Source organism: Echiichthys vipera (assembly GCF_963691815.1).
Source record: "Echiichthys vipera genome assembly, chromosome: 3".
Lineage (NCBI taxonomy): Eukaryota > Metazoa > Chordata > Actinopteri > Perciformes > Trachinidae > Echiichthys > Echiichthys vipera.
This window is the reverse complement of record NC_139828.1, coordinates 18,565,693-18,586,658: the sequence shown is the minus strand read 5'-3', so window position 1 is coordinate 18,586,658 and position 20,966 is coordinate 18,565,693. Positions and strand designations below refer to the sequence as shown.

The 20,966-nt window shown below is 43.1% G+C and overlaps 1 protein-coding gene across 7 annotated transcripts in view; it reads left to right on the top strand.

The window, feature by feature from the left end:
• ptprsa (protein tyrosine phosphatase receptor type Sa) overlaps positions 1–20,966 on the top strand; it is a 239,391-nt gene that overhangs the window by 62,542 nt on the left and 155,883 nt on the right. For 6 of the 7 annotated variants that reach the window (XM_083940546.1, XM_083940548.1, XM_083940544.1 and 3 more), the window contains exon 1: positions 631–1,034. The exons of the other annotated variant lie outside the window; for it this stretch is intronic. The gene's annotated coding sequence lies outside the window, so the exon portion shown is untranslated. Of the gene's footprint in view, positions 1–630; positions 1,035–20,966 lie in introns of those variants that run through there. 7 annotated transcript variants of the gene reach the window in all.

Here is a 20,966-nt window from a genome sequence, read left to right as displayed (position 1 = left end):
TTGCACTGAACGCATCATAACTTTACCAAAAGTAAATATTTTGCGTGAAATATAAAAAAAACTGTTTTTAAAAACTCTGCTTCGTTTTGACAGTGGAAAGGTCACACTTTTAACCAGGCCTATCAATAGGATCAGGAAATAATGATGCTTTTTTTAAAATGCCAAATCAGGTTATTGTAGTTTATAACTTTAGCCAAACAGTTTGTACAAAACAAGTCACAGACAAGTAACTTTCTGCATTAGAATAAAGTGAAATATAATAATATATAAGTGCATTTTTCTTCCAAGTGCTTTATGTTACTGCACTATTGTTGTGTACTGTATATTCGCTTATAAATCTCATCTTCATTATTCCATCCCAGGCTTTCAGCACAGATTTATGAAAATATAAGATCGACCACAGTAACTCGTGTCGTTACAGGCCCCATTGTGTTATGATTTCCGACTAAACGAGCACGAACGCATCAAGCGGTAGGATTTACGATGAGAAGTCAAGAGACGAGGTTTATGAGGTGGCATTGAACGCAGCACAAGGCTCCGTATTTTTTTTTTTCACTGCAAAGAGGGGAGGGAGAAGGGGGCTATTTGACTCCTGTATCCCAACCCCCAGTCCATACGAGGTGGATTTAGGAAGAAAGGATCCGAAAAACCTGGGACGCGGAGATAACGAGAGACACCAATAAAGAGATACATTTCGAGGACCGCGCGCGGCGGTGTCGCGCACGGATTACTATAGGGTATTTTATTTTTCTTTCACCGAGGAGCTTCTGGCTCGGAGCGTCAGATCCTGGGGGAAGGAATACAAACTGGGAATAATAGAATATTTTATACTCGCTCCCTCCGTTAACAAGTGACTGTTATGCTGCTCAAGAAAGTGGAATATAGCGTTTTTTTCTACCGGCGGGGATTCGAAGAAACGATTTTTTTCTGAGGGAATACGACGGTTCACCCACAAAGAATACGGATTTTAAAAGCTGTCCCCCGTAAACCAACTAGGGGGCTACTTTCAGTAATACTTTTCTCACGCCGTTGAAGTAAGTTCACAACTTTTCTTCTTCTTAACTCTTGAAATGCTTGATTTGGGTTTAGAATTAAGTTAAATGTATTATGAGGGAAATAAATACACTTTGCAACTCGTTTTCAACTCTGCCACAACGCTGGACCGTTTTTTTTTTAAATCTACCGAGTGTCTTTTTTTCATGCAAGTTGATCTCAGTCTGCTGAGGGAAAAAAAAAAGAAAGAGAATGTAGCCTATTGCTGTTCTCTTGTGCTGAATGTGTTTTAGGGGAAACTTATTTGCCATGACTGTAGTTTTTTTTTAATACTTCTTCGCGTTTAAGGAAGATTGCTGTCAATGATATTGTCCCTAGTGGTTCAGGACCCCCCAGACTTAACACCGGAGCCTCCATTCTGGTGAGAGTTTGATTCACATCATTTTGCATCGGAAAACATCTAGGCAAGTAGATTTCAGCCACTTGGTGTGCATATTCTGCTGATTTGTTGCAGGGTTAACGTTGCCCACTAGCAGTGCTAAGCCATAGTCCAGAAACAGTTCATGTTACTAATAAAAAGGGTAAATCACTGCATCAATAATCACTGCAAAGTTCCCATAAATTATGCCTGAGAGCTTTTTTTCTATCCTGTCTTACACTGTGGATAGCAATGCTACAGATGCTTTGTATTTGCTGTGATGAGCTTTGTGTGGAGTTTTAATTGGAGTCGTTTTTGTTACAATTGTATAACATAGAGCTTAAGCAGTTTCTCCAATGTTTGTACAGTCCAATATCCTTTTAATTTTTCACCATTACTTATTTTTCTTAAGGGTAATTGTCTGCCCTGAGAAGTAACTTTTGTCTGATTGTGTTGGGAAGTTTAGATACAGCCCTAGGCTATGGCTTTTCTTCTTCTTTTTTGTCACAGCAGGCTGCAGCAGTCCAATTTGAATCGCGATGGAAGTTAATTTTATCAGAACATGCTAGACTAAACCTTCCCCAGGCACCCCCCCCCCTCACACACACACACACACACACACACACACACACACACACACACACACACACACACACACACACACACACACACACACACACACACACACACACACACACACCATCTCACCCCCAAGAGCAACTGCAAGCCAAAAAAAGATTAAAAAAGCACTTAATTTACAGCGGCCCCCTGATCAGACAAGTTCAAAAACTCTTGGTTTTATAACAAAAAGAAGGGTCATCCTTGAGTTAGCTGGACAATGCAGAAGGAAGATAGTGAATTCAGTTAAACATATCAGCTAGCAATTTTTATTTTTCTTTGTTGCACCTTTTTAAAATCCTGGTGAACTTAAGACAGTCTTTCAACCTGCCAGAGAAGAAATTTGTTTCTGTTCGATTCTGCCAGAAAAAAAAAAGTTGAACCACGTTTCCATTTGTAATGGAAATTCAGTTTTTACCTCTGTTGTAACTCCAAATCATCAGTCTTGCACTCCAGTATTCAATCAGCCTGCTGGGTTGTATAAATAAACCCATTTGTCTTATGATGAGAGTCACATGTTGATTGTCAGTAGCAAGAAGGAGTCTTGTCCTTCAGAGTAATTGGACAACACGTATACCAAGAGGCTGTGCGTCAAGTGTGTTCTGGATTCTTAATGTGGCTTTAATTGAACAATTTATCACCCCTGATCACTGTCAAATAACTGGGTAAAAAAGACAAAAGGCAATGAAAATGCCAAGGATAAGCTGCCAGGCACAGGCGGCTAAGCATGACCGGCGTGTCTGTCACAGCTGCATCAGCAAGGTGCTGTTTTATTTAATTTTACTTACTTATTTATGTTTTGTCTGTAGAAATGGCAGATCGATGCATTTGTGAGTGGCAAGCTTGTAATCAGTGGTAATGAATAGTGAAGGAGGAGGGAGCAGTGAGAACATTACATCCTTGAAAACTTCTTTTATTGGACAAAACTTTTGATTTCTGAGCTCCTTTCCCTATACTTGGAAGGAAAGCTAATTGAATTGTGCCCCGGATATGATGCCCCCCCCCCCCCCCCCCCCCCCCCCCCCCCCAAGTGTGGAGGTCTTAAAGAAGTGTCCTCCTCAGGGTTTTGAAATTCATTTCCTTTGCAATTATTACTTTTTGAGCTGTTTTCTTTTATTCCCCCTACCTCGACAGAAGGGTGTATTCTCTTTCATTTTTAAAGGGATCGAAGGGGAAAAGAAAGGGAGATTCTAGATAGCTACAGGCCTCACGGACTAACTGGAAGCTATTCAAAGTCGGGAGAGTTCAGAAGTTGCCATCATTCTGACTGTTTTATGCTGTTTTTGCATTACTGGGTTCTTAACATCAAGTGCATTTTTGACAGTTTGATATACAATCAATGCAAAGCAAGCAGGAATCTTGATACTTTAAGAGCCTTTTATCATTAGAGATTTTCCAGATGCTGCACTAAAACTGAAACTTACAACCAGTAAAAAATGAGTGTCAAAATGAGATCACAGCCATATGCAAAAGTTACACGTTCTCCAAAACACATGCATGTATATGATTGATCCTGTAACAATGATTGATAAACTCTTATTAATTACTGTTATCTCTTAAATGACTGTGACTCTGTTTTTCGGCTGTTCATGGAAAGAATATGGCGATGCGATACATATAATGATACAGGGGTTATGATTCAATATTTTGCAATACTGTAAGCAGGGAGTCATTTGGATGAAGATACATTACGACATTTTTATACTGCCAAAAACTGCAAGGGATTAGCCTACAGTGGGCATATCTTTTAAGGGGATACTCGTGGTTACCAACATAACGCATTTTCATTTTGATATCTTGAGGTGAGAGGTCACAGTACCCCCTTTGAAAATGGTCGTGCTAGTTTTTCCCTTGCCAGAAGCAGCACCAACAATACCACTTGGGGACGCTAAGGGGTGGAAAACTATCTGTTGCTTGGCCTCAGAGGGTTGATTAAAAAAATCAATAGTGTTTTTGAGAATCAATACAGTATCACAAAACATAATATTGCGATACTCATGTATAGATATTTTCCTACAACCCTACTTAAATTCCCAACATTGTTTGGTTATAAAATGTTTGACAGTCATGAGGCTAGCAAAACATTTATCAGCAAACAGGACACATTTACTGTATATATGCCAAGCCCTTTGTTTAAGGCTTTTAGGCCTACAATTGCACACAGTTCTTATTTTACTACCCAGTGCCCTGTTCATTTTATTCAAATTCAAATTAGGAGCATTTTGGTGGCATCAAGTGCTTTGCAATTAGTCCCATCGCACTTGATGCGACAACGCAGTTAATAACAGCTGGTCTGAAGTGACTGTCATCACAGAGAGAAATGTGCGCTGTTCAGAGGCGCTGTTGCACTCTCACAGCTAATTGTGTTTATTCATTTTAATATGCTCCAAGTGCTAAATCAGTGCTCTTTCAGCGACACAAGGTGCAATTAGTCTGGCTTTGAAAACAGGAGACAGTGTGTCTTATAAAGTGCCCCTTCCTCTCTTCTTTGATTTGTGGATTAGCCATCTCTTGTTATGCACTTTTCTTTTATTACCATGTAACCAGAAAGGGGAAACACTCAATGAAAGTAACATATAAGAACTTCCTAGAATAAAAGCCGATATTCAGACGATGGAAAGATAAGGTAAATTACAACATTGTTGCATGTGTATAAAAACCTATAGAAAGAAGTAAATACTGTGTCTCTTGATACGGCTGTTATGCATTAGTTATGAGACTCCGCTGACTATCAATGCTTTATGATGATATTATGTAATATAGTTTATTGTACTCGTATACTTTAAAACCACACGAGAGCTAGAGTCAGCTAGAATCCTGGAACTAATTGGTTTGTGGCCTTAGTTATCCATAATATTTTCATTTGCATTTACTTCAAACATTAGTCAGATGACGTGCACTACTCTTACAGTGTTGACTAATATGAATAATATTACATGCATTATAGTAGTGAACTGCGGTGCAATATTGTTGGATTCCTACATTTCCAAGAACAACTATTGGCAACAGCAAGAAAAGGAATGACCTTTCGGGAATTGAGCAGTGGAGTTTTTTCTATTATGAAAAGTACCGTAATTTCCGGACTATAAAGCGCACCTGACTATAAGCCTCACCAGCTAAATTTAGGGGAAAATACAGATTGCTCCATATAAAAGCCGCACCCGACTATAAACCGCAGGCGTTTTGATGTGTAATTACCGTAGTATATAGGGGTTCCTGCTACCACGGGGGGGATTGTCGGGACAGAGATGACTGTTTGGGAACGCAAAGCGTCCCATTTATTAACAATACATCTTTCAATCATTCAATCAAACTTTCACATCTTTGACATGGCGAACAGCATTCGTGCAGAGTACAAATAATACAACGGTGCAAAGTAATACAAAGTGCTCGCCTGTAACACGGCAGTAAAAGTGCAGTCCCGCGGCCGTTTACGTTATCAAAATAACCAGCCATTCATTGATGTCAAGGGTACGTGCAGCAGCTCTATTTCCTTCTTTGACAGCCAGATCGATTGCCTTTAACTTAAAAGCAGCATCATATGCACTTCTCCGTTTGTTTTCCATGTTGAGGGTGTTTGCATGAACACTTCCTTCGCGCAAACTGTCGCTGAAGCTCTCCTACTCTTTGTTTTGCTCTCGTTACCTGGCGCCTGATGTCTGCCTCGGTCTCGCGCATCCTCGGTAGTGCGCGCCCCTGGTTACCGTAAGCCGTAGAAAAGCCGCACCGTTGTATAAGCCTCAGGGACCAGAACGAGGGAAAAAAGTAGCGGCTTATAGTCCGGAAATTACGGTAATTGTTACAGCCCTTAAGACTGAAACATGATTTTGTATATGAGGGCACACTCACACTGTCCTTCCGCACCGCGCCCCGGGCTTTAGGGTACTTGCCCCAAATGTCCGCGCATGGTCCGTCCTTCTATTTACTATGTCCGAACAGGCGCACATAACGCTACCGCCGTAGGGCTCGTGCTCGTACACGTGCGCACGCTCGTGCTCGTACATGTGCATACGGAGCGGGTGCACTCACACTGCTTAAAGGTACTAGGCTTTAGCTGAAAAACTGGTTTTGGCCCGGTACAGAACGACAGTGTGAGTGCGCCCTTAAAGTCACTGGAGCCTTCCAGTTTGAATATGCACTGTGAGGCACTTTAGATAAAGAACGGTGGGTCATTTTCACTTCATAGACCTACATTTTTCACCCTGGCCATAGGGGTAGAAAACATGAACCAGGTGTCTGGCAGAGGAAATATTGACCACTCACTCAGAAACCCCCTGCTGGTTGCCTTGGATCTAAAAGTGGTAGCCCTGTCCTCAGCGGACCTCGTTGGAGGTGAGAAATGGCTGTGACCCTCCTGGCAGCACCCAAATGTCATATTTACACACCAGCTCTCCTGAACTCAAAAAGGTCAGCAGTCCAAAAACAAGCCAGCAATGGTTTTGGGCAGAGGTGACACAATTTGAGAGGCAGGAACTAGATAAGACGATGCTACGGTTATGTGTATGAACGCAACAGGAATGATCTATCACTAGCTGAGTTAAACTCCACCTTGCATCTTGGCTGACTGTCAGGCCCCTCTGGTGTTTTTCTCTCTTGGTTTTTCATCTCTGTCACTCTGTTTTTCTTCCTCCTACACCTCCAGTTTGGGTCCATATGCTATTTTTTATTTTTTTAATATCTGGGTTGCTTATTTTTTTTCCTGGAAATTACTGCATATATTGCATTTCTGTTGTTGTCAGTGTTTGGTCAGATCTTAAATGTGTCTTTACTGCAAACAAATGAGATTAATATATTTCTTTTTTTTTTCTTCTCCTTTATCACCTCAGATTAGCCACATATAAAGTGAAGAGCCTTAATCAGAGTATTTGCAGTCGTCAAGTCATTGTGTGCAGAAGTGAAGGTAGCCCCTCGTACACAGAGACTCCACTAATCCCTGCCAGACTATCTCGTAAAGCCTTGGGGAATACATCAACACACTGTCACCTCCCCAGCCTCCTGCCCGTTCCCTTGGTACCTCCAGGTTTTACAAAAATGATTTGCTCCAGCTCCTTCTGATGAAGTGACAGTAATCTGCTTTTGACGCTGAGTGGTAGCAGACCTTCTGTTGATGCCTCCTACTCCCGCATTCACCCTGCTCTGACTCCCCCAAGATACAGCACACTTCAACAAACATGGTGCATAGTTTGTTAAAGCCTGAGAGGAAACTATCCCAAACACTGCTGTACTAGCACAAACATCCATTCACTCTCCTTTCCCTCTGGCCCTGATCCCATCCTCTTTATGGTTATGGAGTTAATATGAACTGGTGTTTCATGGTGGGAAGTAATTAACACCCCGTCTGGGACAAGAATCAAATGGATGAGTCTGATCCTGTCTCACTGTCTGCATCTCCTCTTGTCGTCTCCTGATGCTTACTGTTGGGCTGCTCCTATGTTAAGTGTGATTACCAGCTGGCCTCCCCCAGATTGACGCACAGAGGTTCCCCTGGGGTGTCTGCCTCCTCCTCCTCTTTGCAAACTAGGTCTGGCACGAAGGGCTGCCCTGCGCCCTGGTAGTTTGACCCCTCCGAGGTTTTAGACATGCAGTAGTGGGAGGGGGATAAGGGCCCCATTCTTATGCCCAAAGGGTTCAAACAGGTTGCATTTAGCTCATTTAAATGCTGCTCATGCAGCCTGTTAGATGGCCCACACCAGCCTGTTTATAGAACCGTGTATCTGTAAATCAAGATGCAATAACGGAATATTTACCCCAAAAATTGTGATGAAAATAAAAGTTCCAATACACACAATGTCTTTTGGTTGGTTTAATAATATTAGGCTACCTTCTGCAGAAAGCATCAGCTTCAAATTACATATTCAAATACAATGTACATTACAAAACTATATTTTGAGCACCTCATAAGGTGTTGTACACTAGGGGTGTAACGGTTCACTAAAGTCAGGGTTCGGTACGTACCTCGGTGTTGAGGTCACAAGGAAGTTCATGGTTAAGGGGGGGGGGGGGGTCATGTTTGTAAGAACAAACATTAGTTAAATTAGTAAAGTTTTGGGATATGAATGACAGGTGGAAGTCTGCAAGCTCTGCTTTCATGTTGTCGTTCGGCACGCAGGTAGCTCTCTGTTAGCGAGCCGAGCCGAAGGGGGGAGCTCCGAATATACAAGACTGTATATTCACTATATTAACGGTATGCATGCCACATTTACGTAAGAGCACCTATAATCAACAATGTGATGTGAAATGAAGGAAAAAGAACACTGCCAATGCTGTTTCCCACCCTAACTCACAAATACAGTAAACAAGACGTACTTGGTGTCTGATTGCAGTGTTGTATTTAAAAGCAGCTTGGGAGCTTTTCCAAATTGTGCCAAATACCACTTTCTTTACAGTTTTTTTTTCATCCATGCATTTACTATGTAAAAAAGTCAATGACCTTGGCTCCAAAATCCTGTTAGGAAAAGTATATTTAAGGTTGAAAAGACTGTCAAAGCAGTGTTTGGCCTTCATAAAATCGTGGTTACAGACACCGGTCCAATAGCCAACTTTGAGTAATTCACACCAAACATGAGTTTTTCCCAACTTGCTGTTTCAGTGTGAAATTATTATATCATTAAGAGAGGTGCGCGGTTTTGTGTGTATGTATTTTTGTTCGACAAGCTGGTAATGTGATGGTCCTCCATTGTGCGCACACAGAAAGCCAAGGACAAGGTGGCTTGGCCCATTCAGCTGATCCCCCACAACCACCCATCCGTTTGCCCCCCAATCCACCACCCTCTGTCTTTGTTCCTGCCTTCTCCACACATGCACACCCTCACCCAAACTTTAAGGACATCTGTTAACAGGAGGGGCTGCAGAAGGGGCAAGCTTTTTTGGGGGGGGGGGGGGAGTAGAAGGGGAAGGCGAACAAGCGTGTGGGGAGGTACACTCAGCTGCCCTGAGGGGTGGGAGGTGAGAGATGGGGGTCGCAAAGAAACATGTCTATGCAGGATAGTGGGGGTTGTTGCCATAGAGTGGAGAAAGGGAAGTGGGCTAACTAAAGAGGAGTAAGCAGATAATTGATGGATGGAAGTAATTGTGTGTATTGCAAGCAAGGAAACATGGGCCTCCGGGAGTGAGAGAGATAGAGGGGGGGGGGGGGGGGGGCAGTGAATAGGAGTAGAGGAAGGACAGTGGAGTAAGGGGAAAAGAGGAAAGAGAATAATGAAGATAGGGAGTGTGAGAGAAATAGGAGGCTAGGGAGAAAAAGAGGGATAGGGAGAGAGCAAGGAAGGGTAGAGAAAGGAGAGGAGACTGAGGGAGTGGGAGACTGGGGATATGAAAGGCAGGGGGGCTGCCGTTCTGTTGCATCACTCAGCACTAGCCGGGGTTAAGAAGGAGTAACTACCTGCCTGTCAGGCTGATTGTTCATCCCTATGCATCAGGGGATACGCGTCCTGGTTTATGAGAGATGGCGCAGAATCACTATGTGGGCCACCACAGAAAATGGCTGCCTGTGCATCCCTGGGAATAAAGCAGCACTGCCAGGTTGGGCTTTCTGAGCTGGTGATGATCACTTTGTATGCAGATGACGCCATCCTCTCTCTTAATAGAAGACGCTGGTTGTCACACCGTTCTTTAGGTGTTGTTCTCACTTTACCCTCTCCATTTATAGTCTGGCTAGCTGCAATCATTCCCCCACTACAATAAAACCCCCTCCAAAAGCCCAATCATAAGGCCTCCCCAGTAATTACAACTCCGGCAGGCTTGGTGCCTTTTCAGACACCATGGTGCCTCATCTTTCAGTGTAATGGAAACAAAGCCCATGTACTCCAGTCTGGAAACACAAATGACAGAGTACCAGTGGTGCGTAATAGAGAAAGAAGAGAGAGGGAAGGCACCAGAAGCAAAACGCATTGCGTTTCTCCTCACTTTCTCACTGTGCATCACAAGCTTGTCTCTCAGAGGGGGAAGAAAGGTTTGTCAAGTGCATCACGGTGGAGAGTAAAACCTTCCCCAGCCCCTGGGAAGTTAGAAGGTGACATTTGAATGAAAACTAAGACAGGCACTCTCCACTGTATTCCAGCTGACAGGAAACAGAGTGGGCAACCTGGCGTTTTCTTTTTCTAAATGTTGTCGTTTCCCTGACATTTGTTTTATTATTTATATAAATAGGCTGCTTTATAGTACATGGTAAAATAAACTCACAACCGCAACAACTTATGATACTCTAAAGAATCTTGACACTGCAGCATTTAACTAAGACCCCAACACACACACACACACACACACACACACACACACACACACACACACACACACAGTATATTTTTTTGTAGGTTGTTTGAAGTATTGACCAACACATCAAATTGTGCTACCATGAGGTTAGTGTATGTAGTTTCTCTAGATTTGGCTCTAAGACTATAGAGATAAGAGATAAAATATATTTAGAGCAGAAGAAGAATGAAAACAATCTGAGCAATTCCAATAGGGCTTCAGCACCTGCAGAGGCTGTACCCCTAATTAACTCTTGAGTCTCAGTGTCAGAGAAGATAATCCTGATTAAAAAGTGATGGAGGCTAGGAGAAGAATGACAACATAGCAATCAGAGCTACCAGCCACGGTAAGGGAGATTAGCACTACCAGAGGGTGGGGGGTTTCCCCCTTGCCGCTGTCACCATTTTGTTTATGGCAGGATAATAGTTTTGGAGATTTAATTTTTTTCCTTCTGGCTTTGTACCAGGGGGAAGATTCTCATGGACACTAAACCACTTTTTATTTTTGTGTTTTTGTTAGATATGTGTAGTGGTATGTGACAGAAAAGAGCAGAGTAGCATAGTGTGAATCATATGAGTACTCACTGTCACTGTTTAGATACAAGAAATAGATGCCTTTCAAGTCTTGTAATTTAAAAACGTGCCTGACTTGTTGCTAAGGCTTATTGAGACGCAAGGCCAGGTGGTCACTAGACAATGGGACAGCTGATTTGGTCTCACAAAAGTTTTCAGAAACAACATGTCAACAGGGTCACTATGGAGACTCATCAACCCCCTGCTGTGAGAGGGTCACTGTTACCCAGTCAAATCTGCCATCTGTGTTCCTGGCCTTGCCGGGGATGTCCCAGTTTGTATGAAGCATGTCTGACATTCAGATGTCCATCTTAGAACATGAGTGGTGGAACAAACTGATTTGTCACTCCGATCAATACTAAGACATGAATCAAATGAACAAACACTTAGTTGTCTTGTAACCATACAATCTCCATTATCCCTGAAAAAGCTTTGTTCATCAATAGCCACTAGTCTTGTGGGAATTTCCTGGATGCTGAGCCACCACTTGCACATTCTAAAAGTGTTGTTTAAATCCCTCCCGTATGAAGTGAAAAATGTAAGCACTCACCTGTTAGTTTATCCAGTGAAAGAGGGAAGTGGGCAACCAGAGTAAGAGTAAAGTAGATGGATTTTTTAAAAGGGAAATAAATAAAGGCTGTTATCAGAGTCTGTCTATTTACCATTGATACAGGGAGATAGTGTTGACACAGAGGGAAGCGGAAGCCCGTTTTGCTCTGATTGCTCTGCAGCCTGATGCCACCAAGTGGGAACTAGAAGGGAAATGCACTTCAGAGATAGGGGACATCATATACCTAGATGAAGACTGTCAGGAAGCAGAAAGAGAATCATACTTGAGAAAACCAAACAGTTGCAAAAAGAACCAAATATTTCAATACAAACTTATGCTTCTAAGATACAGTTTCTTGGAAACTGTATCTTATCCGGCGGTAAGAGTTACAAGAACATATTTGAGTGTTTGATCCCAGTGATGCCCAGTGAGTGTCCTTGAGGAAAAAAAGCACCATCTGCATCATTTGCCTGCTAATTATAAGTTATTTTAAGTAAAAGTGTCAGCCACAACGCTAAAATGTGAGCGCAAAGCTAAAGGCTTGAAACCAGGCAAGGATGCTCCAGGTCTACTGCTGTGAGTCTGTCTTTTAGCCAAAGGGATGGGTAGGGAGTATCTGGAGATAAATCCATCCCCCCCCAAAGCAACCTCTATGACATTTGTCCTCTTGTAGCCCCCAATCTGTAGTCTCAACAGGGTGGAGGACAGGGACAGACAGAAGGGAAGACAAAAGCAGGTCTGGCATGGAAATGGGAGTTGCTGTTCACAGCCACTATACTTGCCCCTGGGTTAGCGTAGTGTAAAAACAAGGGACAGACAGAAACAATGAAAGCAGAGAGGACAGTGAAAGAGTTGGAAGAAGTGAGCGAGAGAAAAAGGAGGAGAAGTACAGGCAGGGGGGATATAGAGACTGCAGCTTGGAAACAGGAGGTAGATGGAAAGCAGAGGGTCTCCCATTTTCATGGAGATAAAGGAGCGCTAATGAATTTGAACCAGTGCCCTCCAGGGATATAGCATAAAGGAAAAAATAGAAAGAAACAGATTGGGGTTTAGTGGCTTTTTAAACTACAGCCAAACTGTCTTTTAGGCACACAGGGGTGCTCCCAATTCTGCAATCACTAAGATGGCCGCCCCCCCCCCCCACTTGCCAACTGCCACGAGTGAGGCCTTTGCCAGGGCTGTGAGAGGATTTGATGCCAAAGGAGATATCCTAACTGGCCTGGCTAGAACTACTGTTCCAGCCAACAAGATCATTTATCTGCCCATCTAACACAGTTTTAGTTAGCTCGTTTGCACAGCACCAGGTTTGCTGATGTTCTGATTATAGCCTAGCAGTATGAGGTACATTGCAGTAAAATGGAGTATAGACCTGTGTGACTCAATAGTGCAAAAAAAGTACCACAATTGTAGGTAAAGGTTTTTTTTTTCTTCTGTAGCATACTGAGTAGATTCTGACACATAGATCTCAGGGTCTCATTCAAAAAATTGACACATTCACGGTAGTATCAAACACGTTGGATAAGCATCCACCAAATGACAGATTTTATATTGCATATGTGTTCAGTTTCTCCAAATAATCACATTAAATGATCAGTTTTGCTTTATACAATGATTGAGGCCTTGGTCAACCACAAAGCTCACGTTTAGCAATGTTTCAGGAACACCAAGGACTCAGTTTGCCCAGAGCCTGCACTTACATACCTTATCTATCATTTTTACAACGTGTTGTTTTACAACACAGAGAGACCAACCGCTGCCTGTGGCATCTACCCCCATGTGGAGGTAATGGTCTGGCCCCCAGGCTGAGCCTATGAGTTAATAATGAAGTGGGCCCCTCCATTGTAAATCACAGAGGGGTCTTGTTTGGCTGACGCCTTTGGGAGAATTGCCTGGGAATGGCATGCGTTACGAAGGACAGCCTGGCTTCAGTGTAGGCAGATATTCAAAGAAAGAAAGAAGGCAGCTTTGTACAGGATTGATGGTGGCCTTTGCCTTTTGTTTCTGTCATATGAGATCTGAATATTAAAAGAGAACTTAAGAGATCAGACATGAGCTGGAGTGTTATATTTCTGTTCAGTCAAAAGCAGTTTGTTATGTTTTTTTTCTTCTTGGGTATTGGCATTTTCAGTAGGGCTTTGGTAAAACATAATGCAGTCTCGGGCAGCTTTTGCCCCTAAAACAGACTTTTGAAATTAGTAAATCTGGTAGGAAAGACATCATGTGCTTCCCGAAGAAGCTGACCTGTTTGACGTAGTTATATTTTAATTTAACATTTTAAGCATTAAGCTGATATGCTTGTGCTTGCATCGAAATTATTAGAAGACAATAGAAATTCTTGATCACACACACAAAGCAAGAAGTTAAACAAATGTGCTTGGTCCTACAGTTATTCTGTATAATAGTGGTATGGTAGAGCGCTGAGGGGAGAGGAAGATGATTTTTTTTTTTTATCTCAATGCAATAAGCAGAGACTTTAACCCATTTGGAGGAAATTTCAGCTGTAACATTTTTGCTAAAATGCTTCTTGCACACTGACAGCCAACATTAAGCCTCTCAGGCGGAGTGGAGTCTAACAGTATGTTTATAAAAAAGAAGCCAAGAGGAACCTTGAGGAACCTGGGCCGTTCTTTGAAGTCAGCTATTTTCCCTCACTTCGAGTTCATCACTCACTTCAAAGCGGGAATTTCACGCAAAATGTACTGATTTCTCCCCCCTCCTCTCCTTTGTGTAGAATTTACAGCATATAAAACGGGACTGTAGATACTTTGTCAAAAGGATTCTGTGACCTAAGATGAGTGTGTGTGTGTGTGTGTGTGTGTGTGTGTGTGTGTGTGTGTGTGTGTGTGTGTGTGTGTGTGTGTGTGTGTGTGTGTGTGTGTGTGTGTGTGTGTGTGTGTGTGTGTGTGTGTGTGTGTGTGTGTGTGTGTGTGTTTCTTTGCCTCTTGACAGCGTGCGGGGGGCCTACACGGCTGTGTGTGCGTGATCTTGTGCGTATCCACATAAAGAGGACTGCAGATGATGCTTGGTGGTGGTCTGGGGCTTTGCTTTTGTTAAAGAGATGGAATCCAGAGAGCGTCAGTTGCGTGTGAAGTCATGGTTGGAGAGTTTTGACCCCTGTGGTTTATGGTTAAGAGGGGGGATTTCAATGTGGTTCACGAGTAAGACTCATCACTAGTTGAAGTCCACAGCCTTGCTAGAACAGTTACCGAAGCCACCACACCTGCTTAAAATGCGCATTCCAAGTCTGTGAAAAACAAATATGCACCAATTCTAACTATCTGTCTGCTAATGACTTTGATGTCAATGAGATTAAAGGGATGCACATTGAAAAATGTGTGGCATACCATGGAAAATGAGCTTTTGCTTGTGTACACCAAGTTTGGTCGTGTTTGTGCAGAGGGGTTTTAGTAGTTATTAGCCTGTTCAAGCACCTTTCATTTTTTTCAGCCATGATTGTAATTGGATCCTCTACTTGATACTTTCCACTTAAATAGCTGTAGCGAGCAATGGCACACAAGCTTGTAAACAGTGGAGGGTGTCCTCTTCAGTAACCGCAACAGCATTGTGTTTGTGTGTGTGTGTCTGTGTGTCTGTGTGTACACACACACACACACACACACACACACACACACACACACACACACACACACACACACACACACACACACACACACACACACACACACTTTATACATACTCAACTGTCTGCATGTGTCTGTATTAGGTTTTGATCATCATGTATTTGCAACAGAAACCATCTGTGCATGTGAAATTGTGTGTTATTTTCACAGCTTCAACCTTTTTGTGTCTTTGTGTGAGTGTTTAACAATGGAGAATCGTGTCCCATGCATCCATAAGGGTCAGGCAGTGAAGGACCAGTTTCGGGGCAAGCTATCCATCAGTTTCCTAAACAGCCTCACATCTTCCCCTATTTTCACCTACCACCACCATTTGCACCCGGCTGCGCACCCCCACCCCACCCCACCCCCCACACACACACTTATTCTGAAGGTGACTTTGGCCCCTATTCCTCTTGGCTTCAATTTTATCTGCTGGCCAAACAACAATGTAATTGACTCTCGAATATCAAACAGGAGGACACTTTGCCCTCCACCAACCACACAAGATGCAACATAATTTAAAATCTTTTGTTCATTTTTGACAATGTAGATTGGATCTGATGTGCTCAAGATGTTTCTTAAGAGTTTGAGTCTTTGCCCACCGGCATCCAATGAACTCCAAAGTAACTCCCCCACCCCCCTCACAGAGTCAATTTGCACTTTGGCTTTGAATAGCAGCCAAACGCACGAGATATTTTTACCCAGAGGCCATGATCCGGCTTGATCTGAGTCGGTGCAGGTTGTTAGCTGAGGCGATTGCATGCACTTGACCTGTTGGCGTGGGTAGCGTGGGCACACAACACTGGGTGGTGAGACGGGGGGTGAAGGGAGGGAGGGAAAGCAATGCTGTGTGTGTTTGTGTGTGTGTGTGCGTGTGTGCGCGCTTTACGAGCTGGGTCTTTTTTCGACTAGGAATGAAAGAGAGAGAGATATACGGAGGCAGGGAGTAGGAGGACAATTTGGATGAGGAGGGGGTAGATGCAATGAAGGAAGGAGAGTGAGGCTGCCAGCCCTGTCACGAAGGAGACTGGAGAAGGAGAAAAAAAACAAAGGGGGAGGAAGCATAAGAGAGAAATGAAAGTAAAAGGGAGGGAAAAGGAGAAATTGACACAGAAACTTTATTACAGTGATAGTGAGCAGTTTATAGAAAGAAAACTGCTGCTAGTTTGATGGACCTATTGTTTTAACCCCTTTCTTTGATGTGTGCCTCATCAGATTTTTAATGATGCTCCTCTTTGCTGGTGGGCTGTTATGTACCACTCACTGATTAGCATGTCAGCGTATTGCACTGTAGGGGAGCGAAAACATTGGAAGGATATGGCCGGATACCCCACAGGAGAAGCCCGTCCCTCCCTCTGAATACTCCCCTTCCCTTCTTCTTAATATCCTGTCCCTTCCCTGAGGGATGAAGTAGTCAGTGCGTTTACATGCAGTTTAAAAACCTGATTATATTCGGGTTAAGGGTAAAATAGGTATTCTCATCCCCCGTTAACAAACCTAGAGAACTCCTTCAGTTCACAGATTATTTGCGCATGTAAACAGCGTTCTCGGATTATTATCGTGTTTCTTGTCTGTGCATGCTCCCCCCTCCGCGGCAGTGGCTTTTGACCCGGAAATAGAATGAACCAGGAAGCAACGGACTGAAAACAATGTGAAAAAACAACAGTAATAGAGCGCTACCTTTGAACCATGGGAGGGCTTTGCAACGGCAAGTAACATTACTACCAAGAAGACCTGTTTCGGTCGTAATTCTGTACAAAAGTCGTTTGTTAGTGATTTTGACAAAGGTGAACCGGAAAAAAAACTGCATTCAGTCTAGCTGTATGTTGGCGGAGAGCCACCTATCATGCCCTTAACCTGGGTAATTTTCAGGTTACTGATGTGCATGTAAACGCACTGAATGTGATGAAGCACACACCCGTGTCCCACCCCCCTTCTGCCTACAGTTCTACATTTGCAGTCGCTGCCTTTGGATGACCTCTGCGGTGGGTTAAAATGTGCGAAAGGCTACGAATGGAAATAGTAGCCGATAAAGGTAGAAGTTGATCTTGAGTGCTGTATGCAGGCAAGATTTGATTTCTTCCTGCCATCCCCCAGTTCAGGGGTTGCCTTTGGATTTTTACGGGCCCATTTGATTCTGTTTGAGCTCTTCTATCAACTAAACATGGCGACATGGTGCGGTATCATCTGCCAGGATGTGTTTTTATCATCTTTCTGGGGTGATGTCATGTCAAATTCTTAGTGTTGTTGACATCAGGTGAGGTATCTTCTTTTCTGCTTTCATCTTCAAGCAGCACCCGTCTCATCACCTGGCACTCAACACACACAAAAACCAGATGATGCCGCTTGATGTTTCCTTTGGTTTCCTCATTGCTGCTAGCAAATGTCTTTGGAGCTTTCATTAGACAGGATGTACTGCTACTTCTCCCTCCCTTTTTCCTCTCTCAAATTGTGGCCTGTGGTGGTTACCGGAAAATTTGGCACGATGGGTAATATAGTTTGCAGACCGTCACTGGGCATATCACTCACAGCACTGACCATATAGCCATAATAGCACACTGGCATGTGCTGGCATGTCGGCTCAGATTTCATGGTAGGCCGCAGTTTTAACAAACAGGGACTTTACGCTGTCGCACAAGTCTGTCCCTCGGAGAAGGCCGTTGATTGGATTAGCATCATGACATTGCTGTCTTCGGGAAGTAAGACGGAACCCTTTGAAGATGGCCAGTGCAAACAGCTGTAGACAATTTCAAGGTCTTTTTTGACTGGAATGTCTTTGTGCTATGGTGTGGAGGCATTTTCTCAAGCTAACCTTAGTATATTCGCACCCTTGGCCCTTTCAACTTGCAACATCTCAAAAGGTTTTTAGCACTCTGCAGCGTTGTAGCATGGCATCCAAGAAGAATCACCCCCTTCTCCACTGCAACCCTTCATGTGGCCGTGTTGTTTTTTGGTACCCCAGCTGTCGCGTTGAGGCTCCAACCACCGTCACATGGTCTTCAGATGTAGGTCTTGAAGCACACAGATTTTATGACGTGTGAGCCAGTGTTAGTCAAGACTGGATAATGGCAGTGACCAGACTGAAGCAAGATGTAGGATGTCTTTTTTTCTATTCTGAGTTGTGGGTGTTTAAACCTGGACACATTCAAATCCCACACAATGTAAAGAATACAGTTGCTTCACAGTCACCACCGCATATAGTCTGACAGCTATTGCTATACTCCCGACGGGCTTTGGTATTTTTCCAACATGGTGAAAGACTTCTGTTTCCATTTCTTTTATTTAGCTTGAAAGATATACAGAGGACACAAGCACTGTCTGACTTCACATTTATCCAGCGCCACACGTTGCCACCTGGGAGCTGCCTGTTAGATACAGATTCTTTTTTTTATTCCAAAATAAAATCCATTGTCAAAGCCTTTACATGGGGACACCAAAGAACCGTCCAGAATCCATTGGAATATAGTAAACATAAACGAAGAGTAACTTCTGACATTCACAGTTCACAGCAGACCAACATGATGGATGTCACTGAGAATTCTACTGGAGGAGTTTGGGGTTGATTACTCATTTACGTCACGTTTACCTGCTCCTTGATGGTAAATCAACCAGACATTCCTCCCATTCTAAACTTACTTCACCTTACCTTTTGTTTTTTATTGTTAACTACTTTTTTACTGTTCATATTGTACATATGTATTATTATATCTTGCTTTTTACTGATACTTCTTTACTTAACTATCTCCTTTGTTGCTATGATACTGCAAATTTACCCACTGTGGGACTAATAAAGGCTTATCTTATCTTATCTTTCTTATGAAATATAGCATCCTGTATATGCCCACATTTTTGAGGCAAACGTGCAGGGAATGGTCCACGTGAATTAAGGCAGGCACTGCCAGAGAGAAATAAAGCTATATTTTTGGACCAGTAGCAATTTAAAGGATGAAAGAGAGAAAAACAGCTTTAATATAGAGGCCTTTGTTGCCCTTAATGTCATCTTGTGTTCCTATAAAAATGCCAAAAAATGTGTGGTGAGATGGTGAATGCTGGATAAATTTGTTCTGAGTTTTTATACCCTGGAGTCGTAATGTTTTAATTTGGCTCTGCCCCCCCTCAGTTGTGAAATTTCCGCCGCCTGCTGCCGCGTAAACAAAACGAATTTAGCATAATTGCACCTTTGGTGTAGGCCTCTCTTCAAGGCAAGGTATTGATTTTCCCTCTCCCTCTTTCTCTCTCCTGCTCTGCTCTTTGTTTTTCTTCTCCTCAGCTTTCTTTTCCCTTTTGCATTCCTCAGCCGGAGTGTTCACTCACTTGCTCACTCTCTCTCCACTCTCTCTCTGTGTCCCCTGCCCTCCCCTATCACTCTCTCTCTCTCTCTCTCTCTCTCTTTTCATGGACCGCGTTCAAGTGGAAAAATAGCAGCAAGAATGCAATTCGATTTCAGTAGCCAAAATAATGTTCACCTTAATGACACCGAAAGCCTGGCTAACAAACCAGATCTCTCAGTTTCATGCTTAAGTAGCAACTGCTGAATCCAGTGCTGTTCTCACTCCAGGAAGAAAGAGAGGCTCATGTTAAAATAAAAACACTTGTTGCTGTGATTTATCATGTTGATTTTTTAAAGGACACAATAGCAGTTCTGTAGCATGTGGGAGAAATCCTGCAGATGACTTCCTCTGAATATGAATATGGAGATGAAAGCAGTGGAGCCCAACTGTGCATGAAGCACACACACACACACACACACACACACACACACACACACACACACACACACACACACACACACACACACACACACACACACACACACACACAAACAAACAAACACACCATGATGATGTTTATGTCATCATGGCAAAATGTGGTCCTGGAGACACCGATTGTTGCGTGAACTGGCAGGAGTTTGCCAGGTGTTTATGTGTCTCTGGCCAGATTTTGTCTCAGCGATAGTGTTGCAACTGTTTATGATGCAGTCTTGAAACGTTACAGGTGTCTAGCCAAGATCACAATAATGGTAGTTCAAAGATGGGTGTGGTCTGAGAAAGGGTGCCTGTAGTAGGGGGGTAGAAAGTAGAGAAGGGGCCATTGCTAAACCGCTTTAAGCTTCTCAACCTTGACCACCACCCCCTCAGCTCACCAGTTATTGGCTCACCGTCTTGTCATTCCAAAATGAGTCCAGAACATCTCCGATAGACTGATCAAAGAGCGGAGATTCAGTGGTCATCACCCTCTATGTCTTATCTCAAGTCTTTTTTTCAGCTCTTATTTGACAGCTCTCAAACGGATTTTGTCTCTGTCTCTCTCTGTCTCTCTGTCTATCATGTTCTCTCTCTCTCTCTCTCGCTCTCTCTCTCTCTCTCTCTCTCTCTCTCTCTCTCTCTCTCTCCTTCTTCTTCCTCTCTCTCTCTCTCTCCTGTAAGAAGATATACGTGAGTGCACTTTCCAAAGGTTTCATTCTTTCTTTGCACCTTTCTATATTGAAATCATTCAAATTTTTTTTAAGGTGATGGCATGATGTCAACTTATGGTGGAATTTTACATCAGAGCCAAATAGGAAACTCTGGTGTTGCAATAACCTTTGGCACCAACTTTTCACATGCAGCTTGAACTATAATTGAGAACCGGTATTGCAGAGAGTCTCGGATGAGGACCACGGGACAGTTTTTGCTCTTCTCTTTTGACTCTCAAGGTTTGAAAGAGATGTATTCTGATCCATGTTGTCAGGGCTTGAGGGAAAGGTTACCTTTAGTGTACAGGTACATGTCCTTCTTGCTTATTTCCATAGAGCACCTATCATTCCCTTACCTCTTGGATGTAAAGTGCTTGTTGAGTGGTGCCAATGAAGGTTGAATGTTGGTTGTAGTCTTTGCATGTAAATTGTCAGTTTCTCATACATTTTTTATCCACACTGAGAGAGATTGAGACAAAGAGAGGGGATG